This window comes from Pleuronectes platessa, chromosome 6 (assembly GCF_947347685.1).
Source record: "Pleuronectes platessa chromosome 6, fPlePla1.1, whole genome shotgun sequence".
NCBI classification, from domain to species: Eukaryota; Metazoa; Chordata; class Actinopteri; order Pleuronectiformes; family Pleuronectidae; genus Pleuronectes; species Pleuronectes platessa.
The window spans coordinates 26,040,433-26,062,594 of NC_070631.1; the positions used below are offsets into that span (position 1 = coordinate 26,040,433).

The 22,162-nt window shown below is 38.4% G+C and overlaps 20 non-coding genes across 20 annotated transcripts; all 20 read left to right on the top strand.

The window, feature by feature from the left end:
• Window positions 1-436: 436 nt before the first annotated feature.
• Window positions 437-555, top strand: LOC128443167 (5S ribosomal RNA). The gene has a single exon (XR_008338957.1). It is a non-coding gene; the product is annotated as a 5S ribosomal RNA (ribosomal RNA).
• A 923-nt stretch (window positions 556-1,478) lies between these two features.
• Window positions 1,479-1,597, top strand: LOC128443168 (5S ribosomal RNA). The gene has a single exon (XR_008338958.1). It is a non-coding gene; the product is annotated as a 5S ribosomal RNA (ribosomal RNA).
• A 923-nt stretch (window positions 1,598-2,520) lies between these two features.
• On the top strand, window positions 2,521-2,639 carry LOC128443169 (5S ribosomal RNA). The gene has a single exon (XR_008338959.1). It is a non-coding gene; the product is annotated as a 5S ribosomal RNA (ribosomal RNA).
• A 923-nt stretch (window positions 2,640-3,562) lies between these two features.
• On the top strand, window positions 3,563-3,681 carry LOC128443171 (5S ribosomal RNA). Its single transcript, XR_008338960.1, has one exon. It is a non-coding gene; the product is annotated as a 5S ribosomal RNA (ribosomal RNA).
• A 923-nt stretch (window positions 3,682-4,604) lies between these two features.
• LOC128443173 (5S ribosomal RNA) lies at window positions 4,605-4,723 on the top strand. Its single transcript, XR_008338962.1, has one exon. It is a non-coding gene; the product is annotated as a 5S ribosomal RNA (ribosomal RNA).
• A 923-nt stretch (window positions 4,724-5,646) lies between these two features.
• Window positions 5,647-5,765, top strand: LOC128443174 (5S ribosomal RNA). Its single transcript, XR_008338963.1, has one exon. It is a non-coding gene; the product is annotated as a 5S ribosomal RNA (ribosomal RNA).
• A 923-nt stretch (window positions 5,766-6,688) lies between these two features.
• Window positions 6,689-6,807, top strand: LOC128443175 (5S ribosomal RNA). The gene has a single exon (XR_008338964.1). It is a non-coding gene; the product is annotated as a 5S ribosomal RNA (ribosomal RNA).
• Window positions 6,808-7,730: 923 nt separating this feature from the next.
• On the top strand, window positions 7,731-7,849 carry LOC128443176 (5S ribosomal RNA). The gene has a single exon (XR_008338965.1). It is a non-coding gene; the product is annotated as a 5S ribosomal RNA (ribosomal RNA).
• A 923-nt stretch (window positions 7,850-8,772) lies between these two features.
• On the top strand, window positions 8,773-8,891 carry LOC128443177 (5S ribosomal RNA). The gene has a single exon (XR_008338966.1). It is a non-coding gene; the product is annotated as a 5S ribosomal RNA (ribosomal RNA).
• A 2,650-nt stretch (window positions 8,892-11,541) lies between these two features.
• Window positions 11,542-11,660, top strand: LOC128443178 (5S ribosomal RNA). Its single transcript, XR_008338967.1, has one exon. It is a non-coding gene; the product is annotated as a 5S ribosomal RNA (ribosomal RNA).
• Window positions 11,661-12,583: 923 nt separating this feature from the next.
• On the top strand, window positions 12,584-12,702 carry LOC128443179 (5S ribosomal RNA). The gene has a single exon (XR_008338968.1). It is a non-coding gene; the product is annotated as a 5S ribosomal RNA (ribosomal RNA).
• Window positions 12,703-13,625: 923 nt separating this feature from the next.
• LOC128443180 (5S ribosomal RNA) lies at window positions 13,626-13,744 on the top strand. Its single transcript, XR_008338969.1, has one exon. It is a non-coding gene; the product is annotated as a 5S ribosomal RNA (ribosomal RNA).
• Window positions 13,745-14,667: 923 nt separating this feature from the next.
• On the top strand, window positions 14,668-14,786 carry LOC128443181 (5S ribosomal RNA). The gene has a single exon (XR_008338970.1). It is a non-coding gene; the product is annotated as a 5S ribosomal RNA (ribosomal RNA).
• Window positions 14,787-15,709: 923 nt separating this feature from the next.
• Window positions 15,710-15,828, top strand: LOC128443182 (5S ribosomal RNA). Its single transcript, XR_008338971.1, has one exon. It is a non-coding gene; the product is annotated as a 5S ribosomal RNA (ribosomal RNA).
• A 923-nt stretch (window positions 15,829-16,751) lies between these two features.
• LOC128443184 (5S ribosomal RNA) lies at window positions 16,752-16,870 on the top strand. The gene has a single exon (XR_008338973.1). It is a non-coding gene; the product is annotated as a 5S ribosomal RNA (ribosomal RNA).
• A 923-nt stretch (window positions 16,871-17,793) lies between these two features.
• Window positions 17,794-17,912, top strand: LOC128443185 (5S ribosomal RNA). The gene has a single exon (XR_008338974.1). It is a non-coding gene; the product is annotated as a 5S ribosomal RNA (ribosomal RNA).
• Window positions 17,913-18,835: 923 nt separating this feature from the next.
• On the top strand, window positions 18,836-18,954 carry LOC128443187 (5S ribosomal RNA). Its single transcript, XR_008338975.1, has one exon. It is a non-coding gene; the product is annotated as a 5S ribosomal RNA (ribosomal RNA).
• Window positions 18,955-19,877: 923 nt separating this feature from the next.
• Window positions 19,878-19,996, top strand: LOC128443188 (5S ribosomal RNA). The gene has a single exon (XR_008338976.1). It is a non-coding gene; the product is annotated as a 5S ribosomal RNA (ribosomal RNA).
• A 923-nt stretch (window positions 19,997-20,919) lies between these two features.
• Window positions 20,920-21,038, top strand: LOC128443189 (5S ribosomal RNA). The gene has a single exon (XR_008338977.1). It is a non-coding gene; the product is annotated as a 5S ribosomal RNA (ribosomal RNA).
• A 923-nt stretch (window positions 21,039-21,961) lies between these two features.
• Window positions 21,962-22,080, top strand: LOC128443190 (5S ribosomal RNA). Its single transcript, XR_008338978.1, has one exon. It is a non-coding gene; the product is annotated as a 5S ribosomal RNA (ribosomal RNA).
• Window positions 22,081-22,162: the final 82 nt, after the last annotated feature.

Here is a 22,162-nt window from a genome sequence, read left to right on the forward strand (position 1 = left end):
GAGACACATTTTGGAAAGAGCAGGAAAGACTCGCAATCAAAGCAAGAAAGGATATTCAACCCGGAGATCATCAGTGGAGGATGAGAGTGAACATTCAAATGACATTTGATATTCGAAACACTACTATATTCATGTAAAATTAACATATCACCCTAAAAATGTCATATTTGGAGAGAAGGATGAAAGAGCAGGGAGAAATTACTCACCATGAAGGAAGAAACAGTATATGAAACCCCGACATTATTACTGAAGGACATTATTGAATTATTGTAATGATTTTTTTCTTGCTATTTTATGACAAAATTGCACCTTGAGTGTCTTTTCCTTAACATTATATAACAATAAAAAACAAGTTGCAATGGTCACAAAGCAACCATACTATTGATGATGGTGGTGATTCACATGTATAAATAAGGTATTGTGGGTTGAGTTAATCGCTTACGGCCATACCACCCTGAACACGCCCGATCTCGTCCGATCTCGGAAGCTAAGCAGGGTCGGGCCTGGTTAGTACTTGGATGGGAGACCGCCTGGGAATACCAGGTGCTGTAAGCTTTTTACAATTTTCTTTGCAACCAGCAGAGGGCCCTGCTGCTGCTGCTTTAAAGGAGAAACGCCTTTGAAAGAGCATGAAAGACTCAGCATCAAAGAAAACCAGGATATGGAACACACACACATCATCACTGAAGGCAGAGAGTAAACATTCAAATGACTTTTGATATTCGAAACACTACTTTATTCATGCACTAGTAACCTATCACTCTCAAAATGTCATATTTGCAGAGAAGGATGAAAGAGCGGGGAGTTTACTCACCATCAAGGAAGAAACAGTATATGAAACCCTGACATTATTACTGATGGAAATTGTCATGATTTTGTTTCTTGCAATATTATGACCAAATTGCACCTTCAGATTCTTTTTATTTAACATAAACAACAACAAAAGATAACTTTCAATGGACACAAAATAAAAGGAAAGTGTTGATTATGGTGATGATTCTCTGTATTGCCAGCCGAGCTTGGTGTTGCTCCTGCTTCAGAGGAGACACATTTTGGAAAGAGCAGGAAAGACTCGCAATCAAAGCAAGAAAGGATATTCAACCCGGAGATCATCAGTGGAGGATGAGAGTGAACATTCAAATGACATTTGATATTCGAAACACTACTATATTCATGTAAAATTAACATATCACCCTAAAAATGTCATATTTGGAGAGAAGGATGAAAGAGCAGGGAGAAATTACTCACCATGAAGGAAGAAACAGTATATGAAACCCCGACATTATTACTGAAGGACATTATTGAATTATTGTAATGATTTTTTTCTTGCTATTTTATGACAAAATTGCACCTTGAGTGTCTTTTCCTTAACATTATATAACAATAAAAAACAAGTTGCAATGGTCACAAAGCAACCATACTATTGATGATGGTGGTGATTCACATGTATAAATAAGGTATTGTGGGTTGAGTTAATCGCTTACGGCCATACCACCCTGAACACGCCCGATCTCGTCCGATCTCGGAAGCTAAGCAGGGTCGGGCCTGGTTAGTACTTGGATGGGAGACCGCCTGGGAATACCAGGTGCTGTAAGCTTTTTACAATTTTCTTTGCAACCAGCAGAGGGCCCTGCTGCTGCTGCTTTAAAGGAGAAACGCCTTTGAAAGAGCATGAAAGACTCAGCATCAAAGAAAACCAGGATATGGAACACACACACATCATCACTGAAGGCAGAGAGTAAACATTCAAATGACTTTTGATATTCGAAACACTACTTTATTCATGCACTAGTAACCTATCACTCTCAAAATGTCATATTTGCAGAGAAGGATGAAAGAGCGGGGAGTTTACTCACCATCAAGGAAGAAACAGTATATGAAACCCTGACATTATTACTGATGGAAATTGTCATGATTTTGTTTCTTGCAATATTATGACCAAATTGCACCTTCAGATTCTTTTTATTTAACATAAACAACAACAAAAGATAAGTTTCAATGGACACAAAATAAAAGGAAAGTGTTGATTATGGTGATGATTCTCTGTATTGCCAGCCGAGCTTGGTGTTGCTCCTGCTTCAGAGGAGACACATTTTGGAAAGAGCAGGAAAGACTCGCAATCAAAGCAAGAAAGGATATTCAACCCGGAGATCATCAGTGGAGGATGAGAGTGAACATTCAAATGACATTTGATATTCGAAACACTACTATATTCATGTAAAATTAACATATCACCCTAAAAATGTCATATTTGGAGAGAAGGATGAAAGAGCAGGGAGAAATTACTCACCATGAAGGAAGAAACAGTATATGAAACCCCGACATTATTACTGAAGGACATTATTGAATTATTGTAATGATTTTTTTCTTGCTATTTTATGACAAAATTGCACCTTGAGTGTCTTTTCCTTAACATTATATAACAATAAAAAACAAGTTGCAATGGTCACAAAGCAACCATACTATTGATGATGGTGGTGATTCACATGTATAAATAAGGTATTGTGGGTTGAGTTAATCGCTTACGGCCATACCACCCTGAACACGCCCGATCTCGTCCGATCTCGGAAGCTAAGCAGGGTCGGGCCTGGTTAGTACTTGGATGGGAGACCGCCTGGGAATACCAGGTGCTGTAAGCTTTTTACAATTTTCTTTGCAACCAGCAGAGGGCCCTGCTGCTGCTGCTTTAAAGGAGAAACGCCTTTGAAAGAGCATGAAAGACTCAGCATCAAAGAAAACCAGGATATGGAACACACACACATCATCACTGAAGGCAGAGAGTAAACATTCAAATGACTTTTGATATTCGAAACACTACTTTATTCATGCACTAGTAACCTATCACTCTCAAAATGTCATATTTGCAGAGAAGGATGAAAGAGCGGGGAGTTTACTCACCATCAAGGAAGAAACAGTATATGAAACCCTGACATTATTACTGATGGAAATTGTCATGATTTTGTTTCTTGCAATATTATGACCAAATTGCACCTTCAGATTCTTTTTATTTAACATAAACAACAACAAAAGATAACTTTCAATGGACACAAAATAAAAGGAAAGTGTTGATTATGGTGATGATTCTCTGTATTGCCAGCCGAGCTTGGTGTTGCTCCTGCTTCAGAGGAGACACATTTTGGAAAGAGCAGGAAAGACTCGCAATCAAAGCAAGAAAGGATATTCAACCCGGAGATCATCAGTGGAGGATGAGAGTGAACATTCAAATGACATTTGATATTCGAAACACTACTATATTCATGTAAAATTAACATATCACCCTAAAAATGTCATATTTGGAGAGAAGGATGAAAGAGCAGGGAGAAATTACTCACCATGAAGGAAGAAACAGTATATGAAACCCCGACATTATTACTGAAGGACATTATTGAATTATTGTAATGATTTTTTTCTTGCTATTTTATGACAAAATTGCACCTTGAGTGTCTTTTCCTTAACATTATATAACAATAAAAAACAAGTTGCAATGGTCACAAAGCAACCATACTATTGATGATGGTGGTGATTCACATGTATAAATAAGGTATTGTGGGTTGAGTTAATCGCTTACGGCCATACCACCCTGAACACGCCCGATCTCGTCCGATCTCGGAAGCTAAGCAGGGTCGGGCCTGGTTAGTACTTGGATGGGAGACCGCCTGGGAATACCAGGTGCTGTAAGCTTTTTACAATTTTCTTTGCAACCAGCAGAGGGCCCTGCTGCTGCTGCTTTAAAGGAGAAACGCCTTTGAAAGAGCATGAAAGACTCAGCATCAAAGAAAACCAGGATATGGAACACACACACATCATCACTGAAGGCAGAGAGTAAACATTCAAATGACTTTTGATATTCGAAACACTACTTTATTCATGCACTAGTAACCTATCACTCTCAAAATGTCATATTTGCAGAGAAGGATGAAAGAGCGGGGAGTTTACTCACCATCAAGGAAGAAACAGTATATGAAACCCTGACATTATTACTGATGGAAATTGTCATGATTTTGTTTCTTGCAATATTATGACCAAATTGCACCTTCAGATTCTTTTTATTTAACATAAACAACAACAAAAGATAACTTTCAATGGACACAAAATAAAAGGAAAGTGTTGATTATGGTGATGATTCTCTGTATTGCCAGCCGAGCTTGGTGTTGCTCCTGCTTCAGAGGAGACACATTTTGGAAAGAGCAGGAAAGACTCGCAATCAAAGCAAGAAAGGATATTCAACCCGGAGATCATCAGTGGAGGATGAGAGTGAACATTCAAATGACATTTGATATTCGAAACACTACTATATTCATGTAAAATTAACATATCACCCTAAAAATGTCATATTTGGAGAGAAGGATGAAAGAGCAGGGAGAAATTACTCACCATGAAGGAAGAAACAGTATATGAAACCCCGACATTATTACTGAAGGACATTATTGAATTATTGTAATGATTTTTTTCTTGCTATTTTATGACAAAATTGCACCTTGAGTGTCTTTTCCTTAACATTATATAACAATAAAAAACAAGTTGCAATGGTCACAAAGCAACCATACTATTGATGATGGTGGTGATTCACATGTATAAATAAGGTATTGTGGGTTGAGTTAATCGCTTACGGCCATACCACCCTGAACACGCCCGATCTCGTCCGATCTCGGAAGCTAAGCAGGGTCGGGCCTGGTTAGTACTTGGATGGGAGACCGCCTGGGAATACCAGGTGCTGTAAGCTTTTTACAATTTTCTTTGCAACCAGCAGAGGGCCCTGCTGCTGCTGCTTTAAAGGAGAAACGCCTTTGAAAGAGCATGAAAGACTCAGCATCAAAGAAAACCAGGATATGGAACACACACACATCATCACTGAAGGCAGAGAGTAAACATTCAAATGACTTTTGATATTCGAAACACTACTTTATTCATGCACTAGTAACCTATCACTCTCAAAATGTCATATTTGCAGAGAAGGATGAAAGAGCGGGGAGTTTACTCACCATCAAGGAAGAAACAGTATATGAAACCCTGACATTATTACTGATGGAAATTGTCATGATTTTGTTTCTTGCAATATTATGACCAAATTGCACCTTCAGATTCTTTTTATTTAACATAAACAACAACAAAAGATAACTTTCAATGGACACAAAATAAAAGGAAAGTGTTGATTATGGTGATGATTCTCTGTATTGCCAGCCGAGCTTGGTGTTGCTCCTGCTTCAGAGGAGACACATTTTGGAAAGAGCAGGAAAGACTCGCAATCAAAGCAAGAAAGGATATTCAACCCGGAGATCATCAGTGGAGGATGAGAGTGAACATTCAAATGACATTTGATATTCGAAACACTACTATATTCATGTAAAATTAACATATCACCCTAAAAATGTCATATTTGGAGAGAAGGATGAAAGAGCAGGGAGAAATTACTCACCATGAAGGAAGAAACAGTATATGAAACCCCGACATTATTACTGAAGGACATTATTGAATTATTGTAATGATTTTTTTCTTGCTATTTTATGACAAAATTGCACCTTGAGTGTCTTTTCCTTAACATTATATAACAATAAAAAACAAGTTGCAATGGTCACAAAGCAACCATACTATTGATGATGGTGGTGATTCACATGTATAAATAAGGTATTGTGGGTTGAGTTAATCGCTTACGGCCATACCACCCTGAACACGCCCGATCTCGTCCGATCTCGGAAGCTAAGCAGGGTCGGGCCTGGTTAGTACTTGGATGGGAGACCGCCTGGGAATACCAGGTGCTGTAAGCTTTTTACAATTTTCTTTGCAACCAGCAGAGGGCCCTGCTGCTGCTGCTTTAAAGGAGAAACGCCTTTGAAAGAGCATGAAAGACTCAGCATCAAAGAAAACCAGGATATGGAACACACACACATCATCACTGAAGGCAGAGAGTAAACATTCAAATGACTTTTGATATTCGAAACACTACTTTATTCATGCACTAGTAACCTATCACTCTCAAAATGTCATATTTGCAGAGAAGGATGAAAGAGCGGGGAGTTTACTCACCATCAAGGAAGAAACAGTATATGAAACCCTGACATTATTACTGATGGAAATTGTCATGATTTTGTTTCTTGCAATATTATGACCAAATTGCACCTTCAGATTCTTTTTATTTAACATAAACAACAACAAAAGATAAGTTTCAATGGACACAAAATAAAAGGAAAGTGTTGATTATGGTGATGATTCTCTGTATTGCCAGCCGAGCTTGGTGTTGCTCCTGCTTCAGAGGAGACACATTTTGGAAAGAGCAGGAAAGACTCGCAATCAAAGCAAGAAAGGATATTCAACCCGGAGATCATCAGTGGAGGATGAGAGTGAACATTCAAATGACATTTGATATTCGAAACACTACTATATTCATGTAAAATTAACATATCACCCTAAAAATGTCATATTTGGAGAGAAGGATGAAAGAGCAGGGAGAAATTACTCACCATGAAGGAAGAAACAGTATATGAAACCCCGACATTATTACTGAAGGACATTATTGAATTATTGTAATGATTTTTTTCTTGCTATTTTATGACAAAATTGCACCTTGAGTGTCTTTTCCTTAACATTATATAACAATAAAAAACAAGTTGCAATGGTCACAAAGCAACCATACTATTGATGATGGTGGTGATTCACATGTATAAATAAGGTATTGTGGGTTGAGTTAATCGCTTACGGCCATACCACCCTGAACACGCCCGATCTCGTCCGATCTCGGAAGCTAAGCAGGGTCGGGCCTGGTTAGTACTTGGATGGGAGACCGCCTGGGAATACCAGGTGCTGTAAGCTTTTTACAATTTTCTTTGCAACCAGCAGAGGGCCCTGCTGCTGCTGCTTTAAAGGAGAAACGCCTTTGAAAGAGCATGAAAGACTCAGCATCAAAGAAAACCAGGATATGGAACACACACACATCATCACTGAAGGCAGAGAGTAAACATTCAAATGACTTTTGATATTCGAAACACTACTTTATTCATGCACTAGTAACCTATCACTCTCAAAATGTCATATTTGCAGAGAAGGATGAAAGAGCGGGGAGTTTACTCACCATCAAGGAAGAAACAGTATATGAAACCCTGACATTATTACTGATGGAAATTGTCATGATTTTGTTTCTTGCAATATTATGACCAAATTGCACCTTCAGATTCTTTTTATTTAACATAAACAACAACAAAAGATAAGTTTCAATGGACACAAAATAAAAGGAAAGTGTTGATTATGGTGATGATTCTCTGTATTGCCAGCCGAGCTTGGTGTTGCTCCTGCTTCAGAGGAGACACATTTTGGAAAGAGCAGGAAAGACTCGCAATCAAAGCAAGAAAGGATATTCAACCCGGAGATCATCAGTGGAGGATGAGAGTGAACATTCAAATGACATTTGATATTCGAAACACTACTATATTCATGTAAAATTAACATATCACCCTAAAAATGTCATATTTGGAGAGAAGGATGAAAGAGCAGGGAGAAATTACTCACCATGAAGGAAGAAACAGTATATGAAACCCCGACATTATTACTGAAGGACATTATTGAATTATTGTAATGATTTTTTTCTTGCTATTTTATGACAAAATTGCACCTTGAGTGTCTTTTCCTTAACATTATATAACAATAAAAAACAAGTTGCAATGGTCACAAAGCAACCATACTATTGATGATGGTGGTGATTCACATGTATAAATAAGGTATTGTGGGTTGAGTTAATCGCTTACGGCCATACCACCCTGAACACGCCCGATCTCGTCCGATCTCGGAAGCTAAGCAGGGTCGGGCCTGGTTAGTACTTGGATGGGAGACCGCCTGGGAATACCAGGTGCTGTAAGCTTTTTACAATTTTCTTTGCAACCAGCAGAGGGCCCTGCTGCTGCTGCTTTAAAGGAGAAACGCCTTTGAAAGAGCATGAAAGACTCAGCATCAAAGAAAACCAGGATATGGAACACACACACATCATCACTGAAGGCAGAGAGTAAACATTCAAATGACTTTTGATATTCGAAACACTACTTTATTCATGCACTAGTAACCTATCACTCTCAAAATGTCATATTTGCAGAGAAGGATGAAAGAGCGGGGAGTTTACTCACCATCAAGGAAGAAACAGTATATGAAACCCTGACATTATTACTGATGGAAATTGTCATGATTTTGTTTCTTGCAATATTATGACCAAATTGCACCTTCAGATTCTTTTTATTTAACATAAACAACAACAAAAGATAACTTTCAATGGACACAAAATAAAAGGAAAGTGTTGATTATGGTGATGATTCTCTGTATTGCCAGCCGAGCTTGGTGTTGCTCCTGCTTCAGAGGAGACACATTTTGGAAAGAGCAGGAAAGACTCGCAATCAAAGCAAGAAAGGATATTCAACCCGGAGATCATCAGTGGAGGATGAGAGTGAACATTCAAATGACATTTGATATTCGAAACACTACTATATTCATGTAAAATTAACATATCACCCTAAAAATGTCATATTTGGAGAGAAGGATGAAAGAGCAGGGAGAAATTACTCACCATGAAGGAAGAAACAGTATATGAAACCCCGACATTATTACTGAAGGACATTATTGAATTATTGTAATGATTTTTTTCTTGCTATTTTATGACAAAATTGCACCTTGAGTGTCTTTTCCTTAACATTATATAACAATAAAAAACAAGTTGCAATGGTCACAAAGCAACCATACTATTGATGATGGTGGTGATTCACATGTATAAATAAGGTATTGTGGGTTGAGTTAATCGCTTACGGCCATACCACCCTGAACACGCCCGATCTCGTCCGATCTCGGAAGCTAAGCAGGGTCGGGCCTGGTTAGTACTTGGATGGGAGACCGCCTGGGAATACCAGGTGCTGTAAGCTTTTTACAATTTTCTTTGCAACCAGCAGAGGGCCCTGCTGCTGCTGCTTTAAAGGAGAAACGCCTTTGAAAGAGCATGAAAGACTCAGCATCAAAGAAAACCAGGATATGGAACACACACACATCATCACTGAAGGCAGAGAGTAAACATTCAAATGACTTTTGATATTCGAAACACTACTTTATTCATGCACTAGTAACCTATCACTCTCAAAATGTCATATTTGCAGAGAAGGATGAAAGAGCGGGGAGTTTACTTATGGAGGACCATACATGACTTAAGTAAAAATAAATAAATAAATAAATGTATAAATAAAAACAGAAATAAATAAATAAATGAATAAATAAAAATGGAAATAAATAAATAAATACAGAAATAAATAAATAACTATGTTAATACCAAGAGAAATGTCAAAATAAATGTCTTAAATATATTTGCACATTTATTTATTCCCTGATACATTTCCTTTTCATTTGCAGTGTCCTTATGCTAATGAGAAAGGCGGGCCTAACCGCAGTCTCATGCAGGATTGGTCACAGGAGTGTAATGATCCAGCCCTACGTCTGCCTCTCAATGCTGACTGGTGTCCAGTAGCTGTTTGCAGCGTTGAGCCAGTTCACACTTAAAATGAACTAGTTCAAGTTCAGAGGGTTAGTTAAGGTTATTTTTTATTGGGATGATTTAGGTGTCAGTAGTCCTGACTGTGAGCGTCACGTGTTGTACTGAGCACAAGGAGCGAGCCGAGAGGAGAAGGAGGAAACAGAAACTCCAGCTCGTTACAAACCACCTGCAGCTTCTGCTCTGATCATGAAGCAGCTGATCTCTGAGCAGATGTGACCAGAGAAACTCTGTGTTTTCACTGTTTCCACTGTTCTACAAAGTCACTGACCGGCTGCTTCACGGTGAAGAGCTCAAGTCTCAGTCACTTCCCGTGTCTCTGAGCGAGTGTGTGGAGCAGCGCAGGGGCTGTGTGTGTGTAGCTCAGTTGACCAATCCTGCTCGAGACTAAGGTTGGGCCCGCCTTTCTCATTAGCATAAGGACACTGAAATCGAAAAATAAAAGTTGGAATAAATGTGGAAATAAATAAATAAATGTGGAAATAAATGCAGAATTAAATAAATCAATGTGTTAAACTTATTTCCACATTTATTTATTTATTTCCACTTTTATTCTAACTTTTATTTATTTCCACATTTATTTATTTCCACATTTCAGTGTCCTTATGCTAATGAGAAAGGCGGGCCTAACCTCAGGATTGGTCAACTGAGCTACACACACACACAGCCCGCTCCGTCTCCCACTCGCTCAGAGACACGGGCAGTGACTGAGACTTGAGCTTTTCACCGTGAAACAGCCGCTCAGTGACTTTGTAGAACAGTGGAAACACAGAGTTTCTCTGGTCACATCTGATCAGAGATCAGCGGCTTCATGATCAGAGCAGAAGCTGCAGGTGGTTTGTAACGAGCTGGAGTTTCTGTTTCCTCCTTCTCCTCTCAGCTCGCTCCTTGTGCTCAGTAGAACACGAGACGTGACGCTCACAGTCAGGACTACTGACACCTAAATCATCCCAATAAAAAATAACCTTAACTAACCCTCTGAACTTGAACTAGTTCATTTTAAGTGTGAACTGGCTCAACGCTGCAAACAGCTACTGGACACCAGTCAGCATTGAGAGGCAGACGTAGGGCTGGATCATTACACTCTTGTGACCAATCCTGCATGAGACTGCGGTTAGGCCCGCCTTTCTCATTAGCATAAGGACACTGCAAATGAAAAGGAAATGTATCAGGGAATAAATAAATGTGCAAATATATTTAAGACATTTATTTTGACATTTCTTTTGGTATTAACATATTTATTTATTTATTTCTGTATTTCTTTATTTATTTCCTTTTTTATTTATTTATTTATTTCTGTATTTATTTATACATTTATTTATTTATTTATTTTTACTTATGTCATGTATGGTCCTCCATATTTACTCACCATCAAGGAAGAAACAGTATATGAAACCCTGACATTATTACTGATGGAAATTGTCATGATTTTGTTTCTTGCAATATTATGACCAAATTGCACCTTCAGATTCTTTTTATTTAACATAAACAACAACAAAAGATAAGTTTCAATGGACACGAAATAAAAGGAAAGTGTTGATTATGGTGATGATTCTCTGTATTGCCAGCCGAGCTTGGTGTTGCTCCTGCTTCAGAGGAGACACATTTTGGAAAGAGCAGGAAAGACTCGCAATCAAAGCAAGAAAGGATATTCAACCCGGAGATCATCAGTGGAGGATGAGAGTGAACATTCAAATGACATTTGATATTCGAAACACTACTATATTCATGTAAAATTAACATATCACCCTAAAAATGTCATATTTGGAGAGAAGGATGAAAGAGCAGGGAGAAATTACTCACCATGAAGGAAGAAACAGTATATGAAACCCCGACATTATTACTGAAGGACATTATTGAATTATTGTAATGATTTTTTTCTTGCTATTTTATGACAAAATTGCACCTTGAGTGTCTTTTCCTTAACATTATATAACAATAAAAAACAAGTTGCAATGGTCACAAAGCAACCATACTATTGATGATGGTGGTGATTCACATGTATAAATAAGGTATTGTGGGTTGAGTTAATCGCTTACGGCCATACCACCCTGAACACGCCCGATCTCGTCCGATCTCGGAAGCTAAGCAGGGTCGGGCCTGGTTAGTACTTGGATGGGAGACCGCCTGGGAATACCAGGTGCTGTAAGCTTTTTACAATTTTCTTTGCAACCAGCAGAGGGCACTGTTGCTGCTGCTTTAAAGGAGAAACGCCTTTGAAAGAGCATGAAAGACTCAGCATCAAAGAAAACCAGGATATGGAACACACACACATCGTCACTGAAGGCAGAGAGTAAACATTCAAATGACTTTTGATATTCGAAACACTACTTTATTCATGCACTAGTAACCTATCACTCTCAAAATGTCATATTTGCAGAGAAGGATGAAAGAGCGGGGAGTTTACTCACCATCAAGGAAGAAACAGTATATGAAACCCTGACATTATTACTGATGGAAATTGTCATGATTTTGTTTCTTGCAATATTATGACCAAATTGCACCTTCAGATTCTTTTTATTTAACATAAACAACAACAAAAGATAAGTTTCAATGGACACGAAATAAAAGGAAAGTGTTGATTATGGTGATGATTCTCTGTATTGCCAGCCGAGCTTGGTGTTGCTCCTGCTTCAGAGGAGACACATTTTGGAAAGAGCAGGAAAGACTCGCAATCAAAGCAAGAAAGGATATTCAACCCGGAGATCATCAGTGGAGGATGAGAGTGAACATTCAAATGACATTTGATATTCGAAACACTACTATATTCATGTAAAATTAACATATCACCCTAAAAATGTCATATTTGGAGAGAAGGATGAAAGAGCAGGGAGAAATTACTCACCATGAAGGAAGAAACAGTATATGAAACCCCGACATTATTACTGAAGGACATTATTGAATTATTGTAATGATTTTTTTCTTGCTATTTTATGACAAAATTGCACCTTGAGTGTCTTTTCCTTAACATTATATAACAATAAAAAACAAGTTGCAATGGTCACAAAGCAACCATACTATTGATGATGGTGGTGATTCACATGTATAAATAAGGTATTGTGGGTTGAGTTAATCGCTTACGGCCATACCACCCTGAACACGCCCGATCTCGTCCGATCTCGGAAGCTAAGCAGGGTCGGGCCTGGTTAGTACTTGGATGGGAGACCGCCTGGGAATACCAGGTGCTGTAAGCTTTTTACAATTTTCTTTGCAACCAGCAGAGGGCCCTGTTGCTGCTGCTTTAAAGGAGAAACGCCTTTGAAAGAGCATGAAAGACTCAGCATCAAAGAAAACCAGGATATGGAACACACACACATCATCACTGAAGGCAGAGAGTAAACATTCAAATGACTTTTGATATTCGAAACACTACTTTATTCATGCACTAGTAACCTATCACTCTCAAAATGTCATATTTGCAGAGAAGGATGAAAGAGCGGGGAGTTTACTCACCATCAAGGAAGAAACAGTATATGAAACCCTGACATTATTACTGATGGAAATTGTCATGATTTTGTTTCTTGCAATATTATGACCAAATTGCACCTTCAGATTCTTTTTATTTAACATAAACAACAACAAAAGATAACTTTCAATGGACACAAAATAAAAGGAAAGTGTTGATTATGGTGATGATTCTCTGTATTGCCAGCCGAGCTTGGTGTTGCTCCTGCTTCAGAGGAGACACATTTTGGAAAGAGCAGGAAAGACTCGCAATCAAAGCAAGAAAGGATATTCAACCCGGAGATCATCAGTGGAGGATGAGAGTGAACATTCAAATGACATTTGATATTCGAAACACTACTATATTCATGTAAAATTAACATATCACCCTAAAAATGTCATATTTGGAGAGAAGGATGAAAGAGCAGGGAGAAATTACTCACCATGAAGGAAGAAACAGTATATGAAACCCCGACATTATTACTGAAGGACATTATTGAATTATTGTAATGATTTTTTTCTTGCTATTTTATGACAAAATTGCACCTTGAGTGTCTTTTCCTTAACATTATATAACAATAAAAAACAAGTTGCAATGGTCACAAAGCAACCATACTATTGATGATGGTGGTGATTCACATGTATAAATAAGGTATTGTGGGTTGAGTTAATCGCTTACGGCCATACCACCCTGAACACGCCCGATCTCGTCCGATCTCGGAAGCTAAGCAGGGTCGGGCCTGGTTAGTACTTGGATGGGAGACCGCCTGGGAATACCAGGTGCTGTAAGCTTTTTACAATTTTCTTTGCAACCAGCAGAGGGCCCTGCTGCTGCTGCTTTAAAGGAGAAACGCCTTTGAAAGAGCATGAAAGACTCAGCATCAAAGAAAACCAGGATATGGAACACACACACATCATCACTGAAGGCAGAGAGTAAACATTCAAATGACTTTTGATATTCGAAACACTACTTTATTCATGCACTAGTAACCTATCACTCTCAAAATGTCATATTTGCAGAGAAGGATGAAAGAGCGGGGAGTTTACTCACCATCAAGGAAGAAACAGTATATGAAACCCTGACATTATTACTGATGGAAATTGTCATGATTTTGTTTCTTGCAATATTATGACCAAATTGCACCTTCAGATTCTTTTTATTTAACATAAACAACAACAAAAGATAACTTTCAATGGACACAAAATAAAAGGAAAGTGTTGATTATGGTGATGATTCTCTGTATTGCCAGCCGAGCTTGGTGTTGCTCCTGCTTCAGAGGAGACACATTTTGGAAAGAGCAGGAAAGACTCGCAATCAAAGCAAGAAAGGATATTCAACCCGGAGATCATCAGTGGAGGATGAGAGTGAACATTCAAATGACATTTGATATTCGAAACACTACTATATTCATGTAAAATTAACATATCACCCTAAAAATGTCATATTTGGAGAGAAGGATGAAAGAGCAGGGAGAAATTACTCACCATGAAGGAAGAAACAGTATATGAAACCCCGACATTATTACTGAAGGACATTATTGAATTATTGTAATGATTTTTTTCTTGCTATTTTATGACAAAATTGCACCTTGAGTGTCTTTTCCTTAACATTATATAACAATAAAAAACAAGTTGCAATGGTCACAAAGCAACCATACTATTGATGATGGTGGTGATTCACATGTATAAATAAGGTATTGTGGGTTGAGTTAATCGCTTACGGCCATACCACCCTGAACACGCCCGATCTCGTCCGATCTCGGAAGCTAAGCAGGGTCGGGCCTGGTTAGTACTTGGATGGGAGACCGCCTGGGAATACCAGGTGCTGTAAGCTTTTTACAATTTTCTTTGCAACCAGCAGAGGGCCCTGCTGCTGCTGCTTTAAAGGAGAAACGCCTTTGAAAGAGCATGAAAGACTCAGCATCAAAGAAAACCAGGATATGGAACACACACACATCATCACTGAAGGCAGAGAGTAAACATTCAAATGACTTTTGATATTCGAAACACTACTTTATTCATGCACTAGTAACCTATCACTCTCAAAATGTCATATTTGCAGAGAAGGATGAAAGAGCGGGGAGTTTACTCACCATCAAGGAAGAAACAGTATATGAAACCCTGACATTATTACTGATGGAAATTGTCATGATTTTGTTTCTTGCAATATTATGACCAAATTGCACCTTCAGATTCTTTTTATTTAACATAAACAACAACAAAAGATAACTTTCAATGGACACAAAATAAAAGGAAAGTGTTGATTATGGTGATGATTCTCTGTATTGCCAGCCGAGCTTGGTGTTGCTCCTGCTTCAGAGGAGACACATTTTGGAAAGAGCAGGAAAGACTCGCAATCAAAGCAAGAAAGGATATTCAACCCGGAGATCATCAGTGGAGGATGAGAGTGAACATTCAAATGACATTTGATATTCGAAACACTACTATATTCATGTAAAATTAACATATCACCCTAAAAATGTCATATTTGGAGAGAAGGATGAAAGAGCAGGGAGAAATTACTCACCATGAAGGAAGAAACAGTATATGAAACCCCGACATTATTACTGAAGGACATTATTGAATTATTGTAATGATTTTTTTCTTGCTATTTTATGACAAAATTGCACCTTGAGTGTCTTTTCCTTAACATTATATAACAATAAAAAACAAGTTGCAATGGTCACAAAGCAACCATACTATTGATGATGGTGGTGATTCACATGTATAAATAAGGTATTGTGGGTTGAGTTAATCGCTTACGGCCATACCACCCTGAACACGCCCGATCTCGTCCGATCTCGGAAGCTAAGCAGGGTCGGGCCTGGTTAGTACTTGGATGGGAGACCGCCTGGGAATACCAGGTGCTGTAAGCTTTTTACAATTTTCTTTGCAACCAGCAGAGGGCCCTGCTGCTGCTGCTTTAAAGGAGAAACGCCTTTGAAAGAGCATGAAAGACTCAGCATCAAAGAAAACCAGGATATGGAACACACACACATCATCACTGAAGGCAGAGAGTAAACATTCAAATGACTTTTGATATTCGAAACACTACTTTATTCATGCACTAGTAACCTATCACTCTCAAAATGTCATATTTGCAGAGAAGGATGAAAGAGCGGGGAGTTTACTCACCATCAAGGAAGAAACAGTATATGAAACCCTGACATTATTACTGATGGAAATTGTCATGATTTTGTTTCTTGCAATATTATGACCAAATTGCACCTTCAGATTCTTTTTATTTAACATAAACAACAACAAAAGATAAGTTTCAATGGACACAAAATAAAAGGAAAGTGTTGATTATGGTGATGATTCTCTGTATTGCCAGCCGAGCTTGGTGTTGCTCCTGCTTCAGAGGAGACACATTTTGGAAAGAGCAGGAAAGACTCGCAATCAAAGCAAGAAAGGATATTCAACCCGGAGATCATCAGTGGAGGATGAGAGTGAACATTCAAATGACATTTGATATTCGAAACACTACTATATTCATGTAAAATTAACATATCACCCTAAAAATGTCATATTTGGAGAGAAGGATGAAAGAGCAGGGAGAAATTACTCACCATGAAGGAAGAAACAGTATATGAAACCCCGACATTATTACTGAAGGACATTATTGAATTATTGTAATGATTTTTTTCTTGCTATTTTATGACAAAATTGCACCTTGAGTGTCTTTTCCTTAACATTATATAACAATAAAAAACAAGTTGCAATGGTCACAAAGCAACCATACTATTGATGATGGTGGTGATTCACATGTATAAATAAGGTATTGTGGGTTGAGTTAATCGCTTACGGCCATACCACCCTGAACACGCCCGATCTCGTCCGATCTCGGAAGCTAAGCAGGGTCGGGCCTGGTTAGTACTTGGATGGGAGACCGCCTGGGAATACCAGGTGCTGTAAGCTTTTTACAATTTTCTTTGCAACCAGCAGAGGGCCCTGCTGCTGCTGCTTTAAAGGAGAAACGCCTTTGAAAGAGCATGAAAGACTCAGCATCAAAGAAAACCAGGATATGGAACACACACACATCATCACTGAAGGCAGAGAGTAAACATTCAAATGACTTTTGATATTCGAAACACTACTTTATTCATGCACTAGTAACCTATCACTCTCAAAATGTCATATTTGCAGAGAAGGATGAAAGAGCGGGGAGTTTACTCACCATCAAGGAAGAAACAGTATATGAAACCCTGACATTATTACTGATGGAAATTGTCATGATTTTGTTTCTTGCAATATTATGACCAAATTGCACCTTCAGATTCTTTTTATTTAACATAAACAACAACAAAAGATAAGTTTCAATGGACACAAAATAAAAGGAAAGTGTTGATTATGGTGATGATTCTCTGTATTGCCAGCCGAGCTTGGTGTTGCTCCTGCTTCAGAGGAGACACATTTTGGAAAGAGCAGGAAAGACTCGCAATCAAAGCAAGAAAGGATATTCAACCCGGAGATCATCAGTGGAGGATGAGAGTGAACATTCAAATGACATTTGATATTCGAAACACTACTATATTCATGTAAAATTAACATATCACCCTAAAAATGTCATATTTGGAGAGAAGGATGAAAGAGCAGGGAGAAATTACTCACCATGAAGGAAGAAACAGTATATGAAACCCCGACATTATTACTGAAGGACATTATTGAATTATTGTAATGATTTTTTTCTTGCTATTTTATGACAAAATTGCACCTTGAGTGTCTTTTCCTTAACATTATATAACAATAAAAAACAAGTTGCAATGGTCACAAAGCAACCATACTATTGATGATGGTGGTGATTCACATGTATAAATAAGGTATTGTGGGTTGAGTTAATCGCTTACGGCCATACCACCCTGAACACGCCCGATCTCGTCCGATCTCGGAAGCTAAGCAGGGTCGGGCCTGGTTAGTACTTGGATGGGAGACCGCCTGGGAATACCAGGTGCTGTAAGCTTTTTACAATTTTCTTTGCAACCAGCAGAGGGCCCTGCTGCTGCTGCTTTAAAGGAGAAACGCCTTTGAAAGAGCATGAAAGACTCAGCATCAAAGAAAACCAGGATATGGAACACACACACATCATCACTGAAGGCAGAGAGTAAACATTCAAATGACTTTTGATATTCGAAACACTACTTTATTCATGCACTAGTAACCTATCACTCTCAAAATGTCATATTTGCAGAGAAGGATGAAAGAGCGGGGAGTTTACTCACCATCAAGGAAGAAACAGTATATGAAACCCTGACATTATTACTGATGGAAATTGTCATGATTTTGTTTCTTGCAATATTATGACCAAATTGCACCTTCAGATTCTTTTTATTTAACATAAACAACAACAAAAGATAACTTTCAATGGACACAAAATAAAAGGAAAGTGTTGATTATGGTGATGATTCTCTGTATTGCCAGCCGAGCTTGGTGTTGCTCCTGCTTCAGAGGAGACACATTTTGGAAAGGGCAGGAAAGACTCGCAATCAAAGCAAGAAAGGATATTCAACCCGGAGATCATCAGTGGAGGATGAGAGTGAACATTCAAATGACATTTGATATTCGAAACACTACTATATTCATGTAAAATTAACATATCACCCTAAAAATGTCATATTTGGAGAGAAGGATGAAAGAGCAGGGAGAAATTACTCACCATGAAGGAAGAAACAGTATATGAAACCCCGACATTATTACTGAAGGACATTATTGAATTATTGTAATGATTTTTTTCTTGCTATTTTATGACAAAATTGCACCTTGAGTGTCTTTTCCTTAACATTATATAACAATAAAAAACAAGTTGCAATGGTCACAAAGCAACCATACTATTGATGATGGTGGTGATTCACATGTATAAATAAGGTATTGTGGGTTGAGTTAATCGCTTACGGCCATACCACCCTGAACACGCCCGATCTCGTCCGATCTCGGAAGCTAAGCAGGGTCGGGCCTGGTTAGTACTTGGATGGGAGACCGCCTGGGAATACCAGGTGCTGTAAGCTTTTTACAATTTTCTTTGCAACCAGCAGAGGGCCCTGCTGCTGCTGCTTTAAAGGAGAAACGCCTTTGAAAGAGCATGAAAGACTCAGCATCAAAGAAAACCAGGATATGGAACACACACACATCATCACTGAAGGCAGAGAGTAAACATTCAAATGACTTTTGATATTCGAAACACTACTTTATTCATGCACTAGTAACCTATCACTCTCAAAATGTCATATTTGCAGAGAAGGATGAAAGAGCGGGGAGTTTACTCACCATCAAGGAAGAAACAGTATATGAAACCCTGACATTATTACTGATGGAAATTGTCATGATTTTGTTTCTTGCAATATTATGACCAAATTGCACCTTCAGATTCTTTTTATTTAACATAAACAACAACAAAAGATAACTTTCAATGGACACAAAATAAAAGGAAAGTGTTGATTATGGTGATGATTCTCTGTATTGCCAGCCGAGCTTGGTGTTGCTCCTGCTTCAGAGGAGACACATTTTGGAAAGAGCAGGAAAGACTCGCAATCAAAGCAAGAAAGGATATTCAACCCGGAGATCATCAGTGGAGGATGAGAGTGAACATTCAAATGACATTTGATATTCGAAACACTACTATATTCATGTAAAATTAACATATCACCCTAAAAATGTCATATTTGGAGAGAAGGATGAAAGAGCAGGGAGAAATTACTCACCATGAAGGAAGAAACAGTATATGAAACCCCGACATTATTACTGAAGGACATTATTGAATTATTGTAATGATTTTTTTCTTGCTATTTTATGACAAAATTGCACCTTGAGTGTCTTTTCCTTAACATTATATAACAATAAAAAACAAGTTGCAATGGTCACAAAGCAACCATACTATTGATGATGGTGGTGATTCACATGTATAAATAAGGTATTGTGGGTTGAGTTAATCGCTTACGGCCATACCACCCTGAACACGCCCGATCTCGTCCGATCTCGGAAGCTAAGCAGGGTCGGGCCTGGTTAGTACTTGGATGGGAGACCGCCTGGGAATACCAGGTGCTGTAAGCTTTTTACAATTTTCTTTGCAACCAGCAGAGGGCCCTGCTGCTGCTGCTTTAAAGGAGAAACGCCTTTGAAAGAGCATGAAAGACTCAGCATCAAAGAAAACCAGGATATGGAACACACACACATCATCACTGAAGGCAGAGAGTAAACATTCAAATGACTTTTGATATTCGAAACACTACTTTATTCATGCACTAGTAACCTATCACTCTCAAAATGTCATATTTGCAGAGAAGGATGAAAGAGCGGGGAGTTTACTCACCATCAAGGAAGAAACAGTATATGAAACCCTGACATTATTACTGATGGAAATTGTCATGATTTTGTTTCTTGCAATATTATGACCAAATTGCACCTTCAGATTCTTTTTATTTAACATAAACAACAACAAAAGATAACTTTCAATGGACACAAAATAAAAGGAAAGTGTTGATTATGGTGATGATTCTCTGTATTGCCAGCCGAGCTTGGTGTTGCTCCTGCTTCAGAGGAGACACATTTTGGAAAGAGCAGGAAAGACTCGCAATCAAAGCAAGAAAGGATATTCAACCCGGAGATCATCAGTGGAGGATGAGAGTGAACATTCAAATGACATTTGATATTCGAAACACTACTATATTCATGTAAAATTAACATATCACCCTAAAAATGTCATATTTGGAGAGAAGGATGAAAGAGCAGGGAGAAATTACTCACCATGAAGGAAGAAACAGTATATGAAACCCCGACATTATTACTGAAGGACATTATTGAATTATTGTAATGATTTTTTTCTTGCTATTTTATGACAAAATTGCACCTTGAGTGTCTTTTCCTTAACATTATATAACAATAAAAAACAAGTTGCAATGGTCACAAAGCAACCATACTATTGATGATGGTGGTGATTCACATGTATAAATAAGGTATTGTGGGTTGAGTTAATCGCTTACGGCCATACCACCCTGAACACGCCCGATCTCGTCCGATCTCGGAAGCTAAGCAGGGTCGGGCCTGGTTAGTACTTGGATGGGAGACCGCCTGGGAATACCAGGTGCTGTAAGCTTTTTACAATTTTCTTTGCAACCAGCAGAGGGCCCTGCTGCTGCTGCTTTAAAGGAGAAACGCCTTTGAAAGAGCATGAAAGACTCAGCATCAAAGAAAACCAGGATATGGAACACACACACATCATCACTGAAGGCAGAGAGTAAACATTCAAATGACTTTTGATATTCGAAACACTACTTTATTCATGCACTAGTAACCTATCACTCTCAAAATGTCATATTTGCAGAGAAGGATGAAAGAGCGGGGAGTTTACTCACCATCAAGGAAGAAACAGTATATGAAACCCTGACATTATTACTGATGGAAATTGTCATGATTTTGTTTCTTGCAATATTATGACCAAATTGCACCTTCAGATTCTTTTTATTTAACATAAACAACAACAAAAGATAAGTTTCAATGGACACAAAATAAAAGGAAAGTGTTGATTATGGTGATGATTCTCTGTATTGCCAGCCGAGCTTGGTGTTGCTCCTGCTTCAGAGGAGACACATTTTGGAAAGAGCAGGAAAGACTCGCAATCAAAGCAAGAAAGGATATTCAACCCGGAGATCATCAGTGGAGGATGAGAGTGAACATTCAAATGACATTTGATATTCGAAACACTACTATATTCATGTAAAATTAACATATCACCCTAAAAATGTCATATTTGGAGAGAAGGATGAAAGAGCAGGGAGAAATTACTCACCATGAAGGAAGAAACAGTATATGAAACCCCGACATTATTACTGAAGGACATTATTGAATTATTGTAATGATTTTTTTCTTGCTATTTTATGACAAAATTGCACCTTGAGTGTCTTTTCCTTAACATTATATAACAATAAAAAACAAGTTGCAATGGTCACAAAGCAACCATACTATTGATGATGGTGGTGATTCACATGTATAAATAAGGTATTGTGGGTTGAGTTAATCGCTTACGGCCATACCACCCTGAACACGCCCGATCTCGTCCGATCTCGGAAGCTAAGCAGGGTCGGGCCTGGTTAGTACTTGGATGGGAGACCGCCTGGGAATACCAGGTGCTGTAAGCTTTTTACAATTTTCTTTGCAACCAGCAGAGGGCCCTGCTGCTGCTGCTTTAAAGGAGAAACGCCTTTGAAAGAGCATGAAAGA